We start from the raw sequence: 16,836 nt of genomic DNA on the forward strand, positions 1-16,836 counted from the left end.
TTTGTTTCAGAGAAATAAAGGGTCCTAGGGTCATCTGCATAATCATAAACATCTTACAGAGTTAATAATTCAATATACAGAGGCTAAACAAGCTGGATTAAGCCCTGTCTATACTTGCCTAGAGATGCACAATAACAAGGCCTTAAGAGTACCAAAAAGTATGACTTTAAATTCTCTGTCACTGAGATTCTCTTTAAAATGACCAATACTGTAAACAAGAAAGCTGTATACAACTTGTGCTTCATGAAACTGTTAACTGTTAACACACTGAGTTTGCTCAAGTCACATCTACCAGATAACTCACCTTTTTTTTTTTTTACTGCCTTTAGACGATTACACTGCAGTCAAGACCAATTTTATCTTGCCCTTTACTGTTGCTCATGGGCAACTCTGTGTGGTATTCTAAGATTAGTGGAAACATCAAACTATACAAAAGTTGTCAGACTTGATCTTGGAAACAACCATTGGACCTGGATCTTAAAACATATTTAAACATAGTTAAAAAAAAAAAAATCTCTAAAAGCATGAACAGCTTTATTCTGTAACATCAGTAAATTCATTCAGTAATAAAGATTATTTGGGTAGCAAATGAGCTTCCTCGAAGGATAGCAAGAGTGGCTTTGGAATAAATTCCCAGAACAACCAAGGGCCACAGGAAACAGGCTGGTTCTCTTCTCAAAGCCGCTTTTTTGAGCATGCCCATAAATAATGTACACATTTACAAACATAAACAATGTCTTACCACAGGAAAGCATCGCAGTGTTTATACAAACTTCTCATCAGGGAGAACATGATAAAGAGAACAAACTATACGCAACAGATTAGTCACACTGCTAAGTGCTCTGCTGGGGGATGCTCTGGACCACTGGTGGAAGAATTAGATAGAATAGTCCAGGTGGAACACTTATCTAATAAAACAGTTTTATGATTTTTATAGCATACCTTTCCTGAATACAGGAAAATATCCCTTGTAGGGAAGGAGAAAAAAAAAAAAAGAAAGGAGAGAAAAAAAAAGAGGATAAACAATGTAAGTAAATATAGTACAATAATAGCCAAGTGAAGTAAATCTCAACCATCCGGGAGCTGAGGAGGAAGCTGAGTGGCAATGAATACCAAATTTCCCTAACATACCCCAATTACAGCAATAAAAATAAACTCTGCCAGTCCAGAAGACTGCAGTGTGTCCTACGTGATTACTACTAATACACAAGGGTGACAGTCAGGAAACTATCCTCATGTCAACTTCTCAGTTCCACAGTTCCATCTGATAGTGAAAATAATCTCTAGTATGGGTTGGAGCATTCACTCTCTAACTGCAGTTTGTCACTTAGGCAGAGACCATGTCTGAAGAACTCCGTGAGAGAGATCAGTGCCCACAGTTACTGCAAGGCTTAATCCCAGAGAAAGAATGGATTTACTACCAGAAAAACCATTAGCTTTTCAGTGAGTTTCTTCATACGAGCTTGCCTGAGTAAAAGACTGGGGCTCCTGCAGCATGTGCACAAATGTGAAATCTGCAGATTCTCTTCCTGCCAGACCCAAACCAGCACTGTAGAATCAGTTCTAAAGGTAACTCCTTTTGAGCCAAGGAAACCAGTTCACTGCTAAAGACAAAAGCCTGGCAGGAGGAAACACAGGAGACCAAACCCAGAAACCAGCTTGTGGGAAATCTGCAGCTCTCCTGAGGGCACAGAGAGCAAAGCTCAGCACAGCTCAGGACATCACTGCCTAGCACGCAAGTGACCACTGAGCAAGCCATCATAGCTGAAAGGAAATCCAGAGGGCTGGTGCCCCAGAGTGTCAGCAGGCACCTGCCAGAGCCACCAAAGGGACAGTAGATATGAAAAGGCTGGTCAGCCGGTGTGTAGTGCATTTTGGAGAATAAGACCTGGAAATGGTGACTGTGAGCACGTGCTCAGCTACTGGATATGCCCATTGCTGTCCAGACAGCAGGACGGCCACTCTTGTAAAAAACCATCCTGAAGAAGATAAGAATATTTCTTCCTGTTCTGGAAGAATTGCCTTGTGAGGCACTTGCAGAGGAAAGTAGCTCCCTGAAACTCATTTTCACTCGAGCTTTCACCACCTCTATATATCTAGTTCCACCCAGGATGTTTGCTTGCCTTCCTTTTTCTCTCAATGCAAATGTCGATGTACGCTGTCTCCCAGAGAGGTAGGGTCTGCAAAAACCATTAGCTTTTGTCCAGTTGATTAGCCGAAGTAGGATCTATGATTTATTATTTTCACACCGCCTTGTTCTTTTTCAGAAGAAGTTCAGAATCATACATTTAGATCGCAGCTCTTAGCATACTTCAAAACTCTCATTTGAAACTGTATGCAAATAAAATTTCAGTGTCTGGAGTGCCCAATCTGACTAAGTATTCTATTTTAACAATTTCAAAAGTCAGTGCTCTGTGCTTTACCACATATTAAGTAAATCTGTCTGCTATATATCCCTTATAAAAATTTAAGCTCATGCTCTTGAAAAATACAAGTGCTAAGAAAAGAGGGGACACCTACAGGATAAAAAATGATTAGAGCTATAAGAGTTCAGGCGATCCTTATTCTCCCTTGCCTTTTTCAATTATGCCAGGCTTGGGAGGGAGGGATTCAACTATTCTTGCAGCGGTCCACTCTGCATATAAGGTAGACACAGCAAGCCATTAATATTGAGAGGAACAGAATTTATATCTACAATACATAGTCTGATACACTTAGAAAAGAAATGATTTTTGCTTAGTATTTAACCTCTGGTGCAACTATGTATTGCTTACAATAAAAATGCCCCAGCCTTATTCTCAGGGCTGTACAAGCATAAAAAGTCTTGGCAAGTCCATGGCCAAGTGTTTGTTTGAATGTTTACTGCAAAAATCAACATAAAGTTTATAAAAAATACATATCTAATAGCCAAGTTTTCCCCTTACCTTAATTTACAGAGTGCAGTTTCCCAGGCAACAGACTAGTCCGGAGTGTTTGTAGACCTCCTATTTTTTCTTTTTTCCACTGAAAATTTGAGCTATTGTAAACTGAACTTACATCAGCTGACAAAGACTTGCTGTTTGTGGCCACCTGGCATGCACTGCTCAGTAGTAATCTCTATACTCTGTGTTGTACATTTTATATGGTCAAGCCGAATATACTTATTAAGTTTAATTTTCCAAGTTCTAGCAACTTCTACTGGTTAAAAAAAAATAAAATAAAAATAGGCACACAAGTTTGTGTGCCCCCTTCACTCCCTCCATCCCCACCACCTTCCTAAGCAGACGCAGAAAGGCAGAACTTCTTACAAACTTCTGTCCAGATTGGACATCTCTTAAGAAACTTTTGGACTGAACTGAAACATTCCCTCTCCCTTAAGATCAAAGTTTACCCATAATACTAGTAAAAGAAAAAAGATGACAAAGCTGGTACTTCTGGCATTGAGAATCTTCATATAACTTAAGATTTCCAAAGTATGCCGAAGAAGCCATTTAGGTGCTCTAGAATTTAATGAGAATCAATAATGTCAAAAACAGAAACATACCAATTCTGTTAACTGTGTCTTCATTGCTACAAAATATTCTTGGGGAGAAAGCAACCTGTGAACTGCAAACAAATGCACAGATGTCTCTCTCTGCTTCTGAGTTGTCCTTTGTAGAGAGGCTGAAACCAGGTCTGCAGTGAGAAGTTTCACTGCTACATTAAGGAACAATATAAGAGCCTATCTTTGAAAAATATTTGTAGTCTCTTAGGACAGTGAGACACTCAGCAAGGTGCTGCAGCAATCCCCATGCCAGTGAACTACCATTTGGCTGCTGCCTGCCTCCAGGTACTACATGTATAGAAGAGAAGTTGACAAACTAAAGACAATTTGTCAAGTTCAAAGAGTTCAGCTGAAGACTAAATGTGGATTTCTCTTACAGGTCAACTCATGCATGCAATCTTTGACATGAATTTCTCTATGGAAAATTGACATGGATATCATGACTGAATATTTGTTTTTAGTTTGTAAGTCACACATACCAAGTAAATTATTTTGTATTAACCCATATAGCCTATTTAAAAGCAATGATTTACATTAAAACACACACACAAACTCAGGAAAAGACAATATGAAACAGGTCAAAACTTACTTTCTTATTTGTTCAGTTTGCCATCATAAAAATAAGGATGTTTATCTATATTTTTTCTTTTTTCTGTGGATCACTGTGAATATAACCTAAGATCTGATACTTACATAACCATCCCAATGTCAAATCGTTAAGACCCCTGAAGGTAGTATCTGAGGATAAACTTTGTGCATCTCATGATAAATCCATACAGTATGACTGGGTAAGGTATGAGCACTATTTTTTTTATATTTATTTTTAACAATTCTTATTATATTGTATGAACTGGACTGATACCCAGCTAATAAAGCCAGAAGAAAGAAAATAAAGAATATAAGATAATAACGTATGTATGATGTAATGTATGATAATAACGGAAATGAAAGTTTTTCCTTCTTACCAGCTTCCCCTCAAAATTAAAGCCAGTCACTTGTATTGGGTGTACTGAAGAATGCTTGTTTAGAATGAGTCTTGTCACTTTTATTCTAAGGGACATTGCTACTTTCTAAAAGTGGCTGCTGTTTAAACTAAGATGAAATGCAGTCTGAGAGAGACTTTTAGGCAATAAAAAGCCAATAATGTATTTCCCTCACTACTTTTATACTAAACAGTGGCTGTAATAGACAACTCAAAACAATGGTTGCCAAAGAGTTAAAAGCACAAGAGCAATTAACAGTTCAAATCAGAAGTGTTAGCACACAAAGGTAGAAGACGTGTGAACTTCTGCTGTGCATCTCCAGTTTCTACTGCTACAGAGTTTTTGTTTTCCCACTTCCTCTGTTTTGCCACTTTCAGGTTTCCACTGCTGTGAATTACAGGGAAATAAGATGAAAAATTTAGCATATGATCACACTACACTGTTTCTAATCAATGCATTTGTATGCATCATGTCCACCTCTATTTCCAAATAGCAATTTTACTTTTAGGAACATGTATTTATTTGGATTACCAGTAACTAAATTTATTTTAAATTCAGCTACAGTGTGGATTCAAATTTATTTTTGAGAGGCATTTTACAGAAGAGAAGCACAAAGGTTTAAAAATTTGTAGAAGAACTCTCAAGTCTAGTAGTGTCCTCCACTGGATTGCCAAGTGGCCTAGCAGTAGAAAGCAACAATTAAATAAAAGGGGAAGGAATTCTATCTCTAGGTGCAATTGCATTTAACATCTATTACTCTTTACAACAGTAGGAGCTACTGAGAAATCTCTCCTTGGAGCAGATGGCAGAAAGAAAGTTTGCAAAAGCTGGGCATAGGGATACTAGTACTTGAATGGAGGCAACCCTGAAAGACCAGAGGCTAATTAAGGAAAAAATGCAAATCAAGAAACAGTTTATGCAGTCAGAAGAGCTCTGTGTGACAACAGTCACCTAATCTGGAAACCTCATGGAATGGCTCAATGGGAAAGATGAAGCAAATCCATGATATGAGCAGCTCAACTTGCCAAGTACCTAAAAGCTCTCAATATCACAAAAGTCAAACTATTCTTTCCTTCCTTCCAGCAGTGATCATCCCATGGGAAGGAGTCTTTGTGGAAATCAGCTCTCCCTCAAGGAGGAGGTTAACATCTTTGTTAATTATGATGGGCTCTCTTAAGTCCAACTCAGATCTTTCTGCAGGATGAGAGATCATGCAGTGGCTATGTTGACATGATGCTGAATGGTTCATGTCTTGGGGAAACAAAAAAACCAACACAAAACACTAGCATAGCAAACCATTGTGACTGCTCAGCACTCCCAGAGGAACTTCATAGGCACCAATGTCCTGAGAACTTGGCAGACAGGCAGGCAATCTGCTGTTTATACTGCATGGCACATGTATGAAACACTTCTACATTGGTGACGAAGCTCACAAGCAAAGTCCCCCCACTGGTAAGCAAACAACTAGCAGCTGTCAGACACATCAAAACCTTTAAGAATCTGTGGCACCTTCCTGGGTGAGTGTACTAATGCACCTTAGAAACCCTAAATATTTTGCATAAGAAAATATGATCATCCATTTATAATAACCAGCATTCCTAAAGCTAATTTATGATAACTGAAAATTACCAACCGTGCCAACACCACTTAGCTTTCTTCACATAAACCAGTATTCTGAAATGGTAATCTTAATTTTGCATTTGCAGTTCATTTCCTCTCAGTTGGTTAAACTGTTCATATCACTTGTTTCACACATTTCATGGATGATTCAAGACGCTCCTCTAATCTGGTACACATTATCAAACGGCTCTAAAGATTCCTTCACTCTGCTCTCAGGCTCCTTCTGCCCCTCCAAACATCCCTGGCTCCCTGGTCTTTGTCTCCCTCTTCCAAAATGTTCAGGGTCCAACCTGCTAATAGCCTCACCTGCCCAGATCCTAACAGCCGCTCCTGGCTCACCTCACACGCGCTCTCCCTGTTGCTCATGAGACTCAGTGAGTCACTGCTGGGAAACACAGGTTCTTCTTCCAGCACAGGCTGCTCCTGAAAACAAGAATCTGCAAACTGAAAATAATACCATCTCTCTTTCACAGGATGGAGTTTCATTTTCTGGCCAGCCCCACTGCTTTTTTTCTCAGCTCTCTTAGGGTTTCAACTGTGTCACTCCTTCTCCCTCACCCCTGACAACTATAAATGCAATTAAACCTCATTTTCAACTAGATGCAAGCAAATTTCATTTTTATGGTATTGACATATAACTTTTAAAGTTGGGACAAAACAAACAAAACCCCAATCTCCTCCATTCTATGAAATCCATAGATTCTTATGCGACTGCATAGGTTAGAAATATTACTTATATTCTTAATGTTTTGGTAGAAATAATTGCCTCTCCGCTGACAACTTGTCAAGTTTCAGGATGATGCAATGTGAGAAGACAGAGATGTAATCTTCCAGATTTATAACAGAAATACTCCTCTCAGACCCTTAACTAGTGCAGTGGGTACTGAGTGCCACTGCAATATACCATGATAGCAAAAGTTGTATTACCTGAAGTAAAAGACTCCCCACCCACCAAAAATAACTACAAAAATGATCTGTAACAGGGAAAAAAAAAAAATACAAACTAAGTTCTTCTCAGAGTAATCTTGCCTATTTAATCATGAGTCTTTGGCTTGCTGGATCAATTTTGTCTTGGTTATGTCTGCCTTTTTTTTCTTTTATCTGTCTCCATCGCTGGCCTTCATCAGGGCTTCTTTACAAGCCTACATCCTTATGATATCAAATTCATAAGCAGGTTGCTAAAAAAATAAAGGACTTCGGCTTTCAATTTTATATTTGTTACATAAATACAAATTTATATGTGTGCATATACATACACACACGATACTCCCTAAAGTATGCTTCTAATTGTGTGCTGAGACAAGTTCCTGCATGCCTTTGTAAGGAACTGAGAGAGCATAAAACTGAATATAGACAACTGATGTTTCCTACACAAAATAGTTTGTTCACCTCAAAGGGATGCTGCTTGTTTTCAAGGAACAAAGGGAGGGTAAGAAAATGTCCAGATAAAAGCAAACAGAAAGAGGCCTTCAGATGATAATTATAGGCCTGACATACAATTCTTAGAGTTGATACACGGGAAACCCTCCTCCAGTGCCCCAGCACCACCCTTGGGCTCTCCGCATGCCCCAGCAGCTCTCCAGCGGGCTGGGATGGGCGCACAGCCTGACCAGACACTGTCAGCAAGTGGCACGACAAGCCGCTGCTGAGGGCATCCAGCTGATCAGTGAGTGCTATTGAGCCTCCAGTGCTGCACGCAACAGAAAACATTCTGCACAAGAAAACCACTGCTAGTGTCAATGACACTGAGACGGGCATGTCTTCCCGGGCACCACACAGATGGTTCTCTGCAACAGTAAAGGAAGTTTAACGTCGTGCTTTGCATCTCAGAAGGCAGATTTCACACAGTTCACAAAGCCCTTTACCAGCATTAGAAGTGATTCATATTCCATGGCTAGCTAGATCAAAAATGCCACAGAAGGTTAATCCTTGTTTCCAGGAGAAGGCCAAGAGATGTGCACAAAGGGATTAGGCAGTAATCACAGCAGATTTCCAAAATAATATAATGTAACAGACTCAGGTATTGAGGCATGCTAGGGACAAACCCAGGACCAGTTTAAAAAATAAGTGGAACATGGGGAGATTCGCAGATAATGCAGTACTCAGCAATCAGGGAAAATGCTGCAAACTCTTACCTCCCAGCTCAGCCTCAGAAGGGACCGAATCAGACCTGCTCATTTTTAATGCTAGGAATTATATAAGGACAACCTGGTTTTACTTCGGTTACTGATGCATGGATTACATGGTTGATCAAGAAAGTGAAAGCATTTTTCCGAAGCCAACATCCTTAAGAAAATGAGCACAAAGGGACAACACAGAAGAATTAATACAATTGACTCATAAACAGGAATTTGAACATCTTCTCCTTCCTGCCCACAATGTAGCAGTAAGACAGAGCTGACAGTGTACCAGGAAAATGTAATTAAATGTATAACATTTTTTCTCAGAAATACCCTTACATTAAATATTAAAACCAACACTCTTTCTAAAAAAATGTTAATTTTAGCATATCTCACAGTTGAAATAGCTACTTGTTAAAAATAACAAAATGCATCAGACAAATTTGTTCATGATTATTAAATAAATACAAAGACAATGCCTTTCATTTGGGAAATGCCTGACCCCTTATTGCCAGATGATAGGGGAATACCGGGGGGCAAATATGCACCTCTTCCCCACCACTGCTCCCAGGTGCCTGTTTCTGATCTCTGCTGCAGAGAGCAAGCTTTGATCTGAGCAAACAAGTTGGTTGGAGGATGCCTCTAGAGGTCCTGTAGTGTAACCTCTAACTTGAAGGAGGATGGAAAAAAAAAAAAAAAAAAAAAACAACAACAAAAAAAAAAAAAACACAGACATGGCCAGACATGCCTAAACAAGCTCCCAAAACTTCCAGGGATGAAGAATGATCCCACAACCTCCCCAAACAACCTCTCCTAGTGCGGTACTACCCTCCTTGTGAGGAAGCTTTTCCTAATATCCAACTTGAACCTCCCAAGTTGTCCCACTGTCCCATGTTTTACTAGCTATGACTAGCAAGATTAATTTTGCTCCATCTCCCTAGCTCTCTTTGCCCTTAGTTTAAGACAAACTCCTTTTGCCAGAGAGGCAAGAGCAACGAGTGTATTCTGTGTTAGGCTGTAGCCTAACATATATGGCAGCAACGACGGTGGAACTATGGTCCTCTTACCTTCCCAATAAAACTGCAGCTGTTAAGGGTTATATTGAAAAGTAAAATAAATCTTTGATAACTATATAGCTGTACTAGAATGTAAAAAACTGTTTCTGGATGTCTGGTTCTTTCAAATAACATGCTTAGTTTTAGGTTTACGTGCAAGTAAGCTAAGAACAGGACTGCTCTCGTGTTTATAGTCCCAGTGGCTTGCTGGACCAGATCCCAGATGCCCCCCCTTTATTATCTCCATATCTTAAAATTATGATTATCAATTCAGACTACTCAGTTTCTCCACGCTATTGTATTTTCTTCTATGTTGAATAAATTTTTTCCTATTAATTTTAGCAGATGTTTTAATTTATTCTTTATATTATATTTTATTAATGCCTATCACACTGCCATCTAGGCAGATGGCCAACTTCAAAACCAAACTTTTATAGAGGAATTAAAAGAGCAGTCAAGCAAATGGGCTCTTCACAGCTGGGAAGCTGTTACTGTACAGTATATTTATAGTATATAAAAGATACTTGTGAAGAGAGCAGATGGTAACTTAAGAATTTACCTGAAACTGAATTTTGTCCTGAATTTCAGTAGGTTCTTGTGAGTTTGACATTTTAGTAGCTTTATTCTTTCATTCTCTTCATTTTCTCTTCTCACATTGCACATTCAGGTTTTCTGAAAAGACATGCATTTCTATACTCTTCAAAATCTTTTAAAAGGTTAAGCAATAGAAGTCTAAACTGTTAATGAACCCAGCAGGTCAGCAGATTTCTTCTAGTCAAAGTTATGAGCAGCTGCAGTCTCTCCCACAGATGTGATACAACACTTTATAAACACATGGATTCCTAAATATACAAGTGTGACAAACATATCAGCTCATCACCTATGTGTTTCATAAGCTATTTGAAAGTAAACTCTTAATTTAAGAAACGTACAAGTTATACTAGCAGAGATACTTTGGAAACTGAGAGCAGCTTTTTGAGCAGTTCCTTTATCATCAGTACCCAAGGCCCAGTTTATTTGTTTTTGAAGTGACTAGTGGGATTCTGCAGAAACTCAAAGCCATTTGGGATTTGCATCATGACTTTTACATGTACATAGTAAGTACAAGTTCTTTACACTAAACGATGTACTTTACACTTGCAATATCCAAATTTAAGAGCTAAACTCAAAGGAGAGATTTTCCCACATCCAGATGAGCATGAGTCCTTCATCTCCCATTGATTTACAAGCAAATGGATGTCGGTACTTAATCCTGTCTACTTCACAGGAATTAAATTTATTTAAAGTCTGGTGACCACTCACTCTGCGCTGTAAAGTCTCTTCACTTGGCACAGCATCACTTGCAGATTGCCAGATTACCTATAAGAGTATTTTAAGGGCCATATTGTGGATATTTAACATTGGCATAAAGATTCATTGTATGTGATGTCTAGTAAAGTGTGTTACATTCTAGAATATAAAACCCACAAAAATTAGTGCAAAGGTCAAAATCAACAAAGAAGGCTAAATGATTTTATAAAAAATATTTCAGTTAAATAGAAAATTTCTAGTCTACCATCTTTGGTTGATTCAGTAGTTAAACTTCATGGCTCAATATCCTAAATGAGTCTACCTCAGGCTTTTACAGAAGCATAAATACAGATCAGTGTATTGGAGATCACATAATGTTTGTTTGTTCTGTTTTGTGTACAGTCACAATCCTTTGTATTAATGAACTAAAATATTCATTATAAATGTGCTGCAGAGAGACGCGTGGGCCTTTGCTCTGGAGCCACAAAGTCTGATTAAATGTAAGAAGAACGTACATTGTATTTATCCCCTGATTCACAGTTGGCTACAAATACAGTAAGTTTCTCCTAACAGGCTACCTCTTAACTCTTATAATTCATCCCCTTTTTGTTTGATGACCTACAAATCTGTTCAACTCATTGTACACCTCAGTCAGCTAACTTGCACAAGAAACCTACCTTCTACATACAGATAATTTCTCCAATAAAAGCTTTCACTGGACTTTTTTTTTTTTTTTTTTTTTTTTTGGCATAAAACCTAATAATATGTTAGGATTTAAGGAAAAAGCTATTAGTATTATTGTTACGTAACTGAATTTTCCTTTTTTAGTGACAAGTCATGTTTTTGCTGTAGTGGGGAGCCAGAGATAGGTTGTGTGCCAGACACAGCAAGTCTTCCATGAGATCGACCTCCTCCCACAAGCTTGACAAGGAGCATATGCAGCTCTGAGTCCATATTCTCCCCAAACACCGTATCTTCCTTCCAGCTCTTCCTTAAATGTGTATACTAATAGGTTTAACTATCAAATATATCAGGGAGCTACTCTAGGTTTTGTTCCCTGCAAGTTTTCTTGAATCTCAGATATATCAGACAGCCTAGGTATAGGTCGTCTGTGCTGCTTTTTCTTCTTTTTTTTATTTTTATTTTTTTACTATTATTATTACAGATCATTCTAGAAATGCCTTATTTTTGCTGTCTAATTATTTCAACACTGCTGCTAAGGTAGCTACTACACTATTATTAGGCCCTTTTCTTTTTAATATACATCAACTGAAGTACAGTCTTTAATTGTGAAACATCTTATATATGTGAGCATGAGAGAGAATGCAAAGCAACCAGAAATACATAACCCATTTTCAGTCCCTTCCCAAAAAAATAAGTTTTAGTTTACAGCACAACTGGGATCAGAATAGAGCTGAGATGTGGACCTGATTTTTCCTTGAACTTTAGTGTTATTTAAATGCTAAATTAATTTCAGATTTTTCCTTCATCTCAAAGATTAGCTTTCTAAGTCTTGATGTTTTCAGAATTAATCAATCCTATTTTACTAAACAGGAAATTGCTATCTAGAAAAACTAGAAAAGCATCTCAACCCTTCTCCCCTGCCTTGGCTCACTTAATGAGGTGTTTTTAGTTTGTGTTTTTGTTTGTTTTAAAGCATGAATGAAAACAGTGTCTTCCTAGCATTGATGATTTTTCTGCTTTTTAACAAAACCAAAAGCAAAGCCAACACCTGGCGTCTCCACATTTTTCCACTGAAATCACTGTGGGCCACATTCAGCAAAGGGCTTAAGGAGTTAAAAGGCAGGTGCTTCAGGGCAGCTCTTGTCAGCACCAACCGTGAGCAGGTGTCCACGCAGTGTTCACAGCAGCCAGGATGCTGAGCGGGAAGCCTCCAAAAGCCTACAGTGCTTACCTCCAGCCCAGAGCTGCAAGCTCTGCCCACGACAGCGGTGCACACAGACACACTGCCACACCCCGCAGCCAAACTGTGAGAGCTCAGCAAAGCCCAGGGGTTTCAAACTGGAAAGCAACCAGGGCCTACCTTCCAACCTGAAGCCCTGAAAACCTTCACACCTTCAAACTGGCCCAGCAGAGGCTGCTCAGATCTTTGCTGGCACTGGTCCCAAGGGTGAGGTGTGATCGCCTGTACTCACCCTGAAAAATTCCTTCACCAGGGGAGTTCCTTAATATCTAGACTATCTGCAGCAGAAAGTGTTGCTCTAACTGAGCAATGGTCATAGAATCTATTTGGGGGGGGCGGGGGGGGGGGAAGGAAAAAAAAGGAAAAAAAAAAAAAGAAAAGAAAAAGAAAAAAAAGAGCAATTGCAAACACTGGAAAACTTAATGGGGGCATTTTTCTTAGCATCAAAATATTCTGGAGGCTTCCAAATAAACTCATAATTCAGAAGCCTTTGAGAGACAGCAATGCATCAATAATAGATTTTGAGTAGGTTATATCCTTGAAAGACGGTAGATGCTATAGAGGGCAAAATGAAGTTGTTGGTGGCCTAATACATTGCAAGCGTTTTGTCACCTACAGCACTGCTTTCTTTAAAGATATCTAACACATACACGCACACACACACAGGCAAAGATCTCTCAAGTGAATTTATTGACTAAACCCAGTTCCACAGAACCAATTAGTATCTTACACAGGCTGCCCTGCAAGGCTTATGAGGCCATCCATCACTTGTCCATTTAACTATTTAGCATTTGTTCCAGCAATTTGTCACACTGTCAGAATGGTAGCATTTCAGAATAGGACTTTTTGGTTGAAAGAAATCCAACTCAGATAGTGCAGATATTTCTTTTTTAATAAGACTTACACAAGATTTATGTTTCTATTATTTTTAACCTTAAGCATCATGTCTGGAGGGTGAGGTTAATTCTTTGTATTTCAAAGGTTCTACATTTAAATCAATTGTTTTATATGAGAATTTAAAAATATCATGTGAAATGGAATTACTTTAAACTTCATCAGCAATTCACAGTTCTGACATCATAGAGCACCGTATCTCACAGTTGCAGATATTATTTTTTTTATCATTTTTTCCCATCTAGTCATTTGCTTTTACATTCATTTCCAGTGACTTTCTTAATTTCACAGCTCCAAATGAATCAGAAAAAATTACCTTTCCATTAAATGAAAGGCAAAGTATCTACATAATATTAGCATGCTTACTCCTAGGGTATTCTAGATTTTGCAGACACTATACATCTAAAGGGAAAGAAAAAGGATTACTGCAGAGCTTCAATTACCCACCCACAGATATTTATAAATATAAATTAGCATAAATGCAGACAAAATAAAACACAAAGAAGTAGTTCAAGCTTGCCTGTCTCTTACAGAGTAGTTGAGTAACAGTGTAACCTGGGAACTGCGAGCTGTTTCCAAAGAGTGGTACTCCGCTTAAAACACAGCCAGAGAATTTTGATTGAACAACATGTAGGAATTAGGCTAACACAATTTCTACATTCAGTGGAAACAGCTACACCACGTATGTCAGGCAGCCCGTTAACGCGTTGTCAGAGGCCTCTTGCAATGTAATGCCCACAGCTGTATGTCCATGCACCTGCTATGCTGCCACTTCACAGGCTCCACTGAAACGAAGGGAAGTTATTCAATAACCTTTAGATTTGTTTATTGTTTCAGAAGCAGGACTTGATTTTTAATGGCAAGAGCATGCAGATCAGAGGTCTGCTTTCCTGATACCCTGTAGGGTTTCCTGATTTAGATTTCGTATAAAGTGGATGCAGCAAAGATGCCTGGGAATCAAATGCCATCTCTGCATCTGAATGCTGTTAAGCAGCTCCCATGGCATTTCTCCCCAGCTCTCCATGTGCGTCTGTCACTAAGCTCACTCCCAGAGATAAAACAGCAAATGTGAACTCCTGTGGGAAAGAGCATTGAGTAAAAACCTTTCTTGAAGCCCCGGGAACGCTACAGCTCAGTCAATCATGAGCCCTTCAATCAGCGCGTCCATCACACCTTGTACACAGAAGGGTTTGCAGCGTGTGAGTGTTAGGTAGGGAAAACGAAATGTTTGGTACACACAGAACAAAGTGACTATCTCTGTTTAAAAGGCTTAGCAAATTTCACTGTATAACACTCAGATTGTTACTGCTCAAAAAACAGACAACCCATAAACAAGCAAACAAAAACAGTGCTCCCTCTGCTTTGCTGGGAAATCATAATGTTAAATACCTGATAATTGTGAAGTAAATACTTTTTCTACCCATTTGTGTCTTCAATTAATAGATCCAGTCATTTATATTGGTGTCTGTTAAATATTACTGTTGTATTTGTCTGTCTGTAGAGGATGCACCTACTCAGGCCTAGGTAACTAGGCAAGAATTATTGTTTCCAGTTGCAGTGAGAATACCACAGCAACTCTTTCAAGACTGCAGAAGCAAATGGGTAGAGGGAGAGAACTTGAAGCACAGGCCACCATCAACAGGAGCCATGGAGCTGGTGCCAGGCAGTCACAGCCATCAGGCCCAGTTACAGCAAAAGATGTGCACAGTCATGGAGATGCAGACCCCAGCAAGAACCTCCACTAACAGGTCGTGGGTCTATGTAAATTGCTACTTATTTATCTATGAAAAAAGATTTGCTTATTTGTTTTTTTGAATATACATATAACATTAAAAGCAGGAAATAAACACAACAAATTGTTCCAGCCACAGCAAAAGAATACCTTGGTTATGAAACCTTAGCAGTGTCAGACATGCCTGGAGGGGGAACACCCTACAGCCTGTCCGTTTGGCTAACCTCTGTCTTTAGGAAGACCTCGAAAATCTCTCGGTACCAGGGCTGCCAAAGAGAAGCAGCAACAAATACCATGCTCTGCCCTGAGCCTAGAGACTGGGGCAATTCCTCCTGCCAGGAACCTATAGAAGTTCAGAATGAACCAGAAGACAGGATATTAAAACATTTGTATTCTTTCCCTCTCCTCTCACCAAAAATAAATAAATAAAAATCTGCAGCTTCTGATTTGCTTTTCATTCCCTTTTTTAAAGGAAGTTCCAGGTCAGCTCCCAGAAGCTGCAGAGAAGCTTTTGGGGTTTAATAGTCCAGAGTTAATTGCCATTCATTTGGCAGGTTTGGTACAGAAGGCAGGTCAGAATTAATTTCTCGCTTAGCCAACGCTGAAATTCACATCTAAAGTATAAAAAGCTATAGCTGCTACTGAAGTCTCATTCAGAGTAAGATGATCGCAGCAAGAACTTGTCCTGAATATAAAAAGCGTTTGGGAACTTACACCTCTCAAAGAGAAAAATGAAAGTTGAAAGAGAAAAATAAGAAATAACCCAAATTTATAATGAAGGGTCAAACACACCTCTGCCTGCCTGTGTGTAGCTACTGCCTGTGACAAGGGAATTGAGCTCCAAACCGCAGCATCTCCATCAGTCAGTCTTTTGGGCAGCTCAGTGCATGGCTGATTGGAGTCACGTAATCAGGTCAAAAAGGTTTCACAATGGCCCTGAATACGGTTGCTATCAGAAAGGGGGCTCAGAGCTGTGAAGATCAGTTACTACGTAAGTAACATTCAGTGAGATAGATTAACGCTTTCATCAGGATGGAGAGAGGAAGGTAGGGCTGAGGAAGCAGAAGCAGAATTTTGAAATGAGTACAGCACTGCTTTCTTTTATAAAGCATTCTGGAGAAACAAAGTGTTTGAAATAAGACAGCATCTGTAAGTAATTACATGAAGTATTAACATTTCCTGAAAGGAGAACATGAAAGTATGAAAGTTTACATAAACCAAAGATACTGAACACAAAAATGCCTTTTCTTAGGATGGCCTTCTGCAACACAAATGTTCCTCCACACTTCCCTTTTACTAAGCCACCTGCCTGATGCCATCTGTTGTTTCTTGTCCCACTGTTAGATTTATAAAGTCACTAGGATGAAGGGGCCACTTTTGTCATTGACTGTATCACGCTGGGTTGAAAGCAAAGAGATGCATGCCCACAGTGGACGTGTTAATTAGGCACTTCCATCCTAAAATGAAATTTTGAAAATCCTTAGTTTCTGTCTCAATCTAAAGATACGTAAAACATAGAAATATTCCTTTGACTTTCAAGTTCTCCAGGAGCATCACATTATCTAACCTGTGTAGGGATTAGGTATTTTGGCATAGTTTTGCCTGTCTCTCCAAGATGCCCCACTTAATAACATTCTTGGATTGCACCTGCTACACGTCAGGCATATAAAAGTTGTCCTTTAGTGAATTCAGGCA

General features: G+C 39.1%; 1 protein-coding gene across 25 annotated transcripts in view; it reads right to left on the reverse strand.

Moving 5' to 3' along the window:
- LOC311441013 (uncharacterized protein) overlaps window positions 1-16,836 on the reverse strand; it is a 291,658-nt gene that overhangs the window by 116,171 nt on the left and 158,651 nt on the right. For 19 of the 25 annotated variants that reach the window (XR_014695720.1, XR_014695721.1, XR_014695722.1 and 16 more), the window contains one exon: window positions 9,861-9,973. The exons of the other annotated variants lie outside the window; for them this stretch is intronic. The gene's annotated coding sequence lies outside the window, so the exon portion shown is untranslated. The remainder of the gene's footprint in view (window positions 1-9,860; window positions 9,974-16,836) is intronic. 25 annotated transcript variants of the gene reach the window in all.

This window comes from Aythya ferina, assembly GCF_964211825.1.
Source record: "Aythya ferina genome assembly, chromosome: 8".
Taxonomy (NCBI): Eukaryota; Metazoa; Chordata; class Aves; order Anseriformes; family Anatidae; genus Aythya; species Aythya ferina.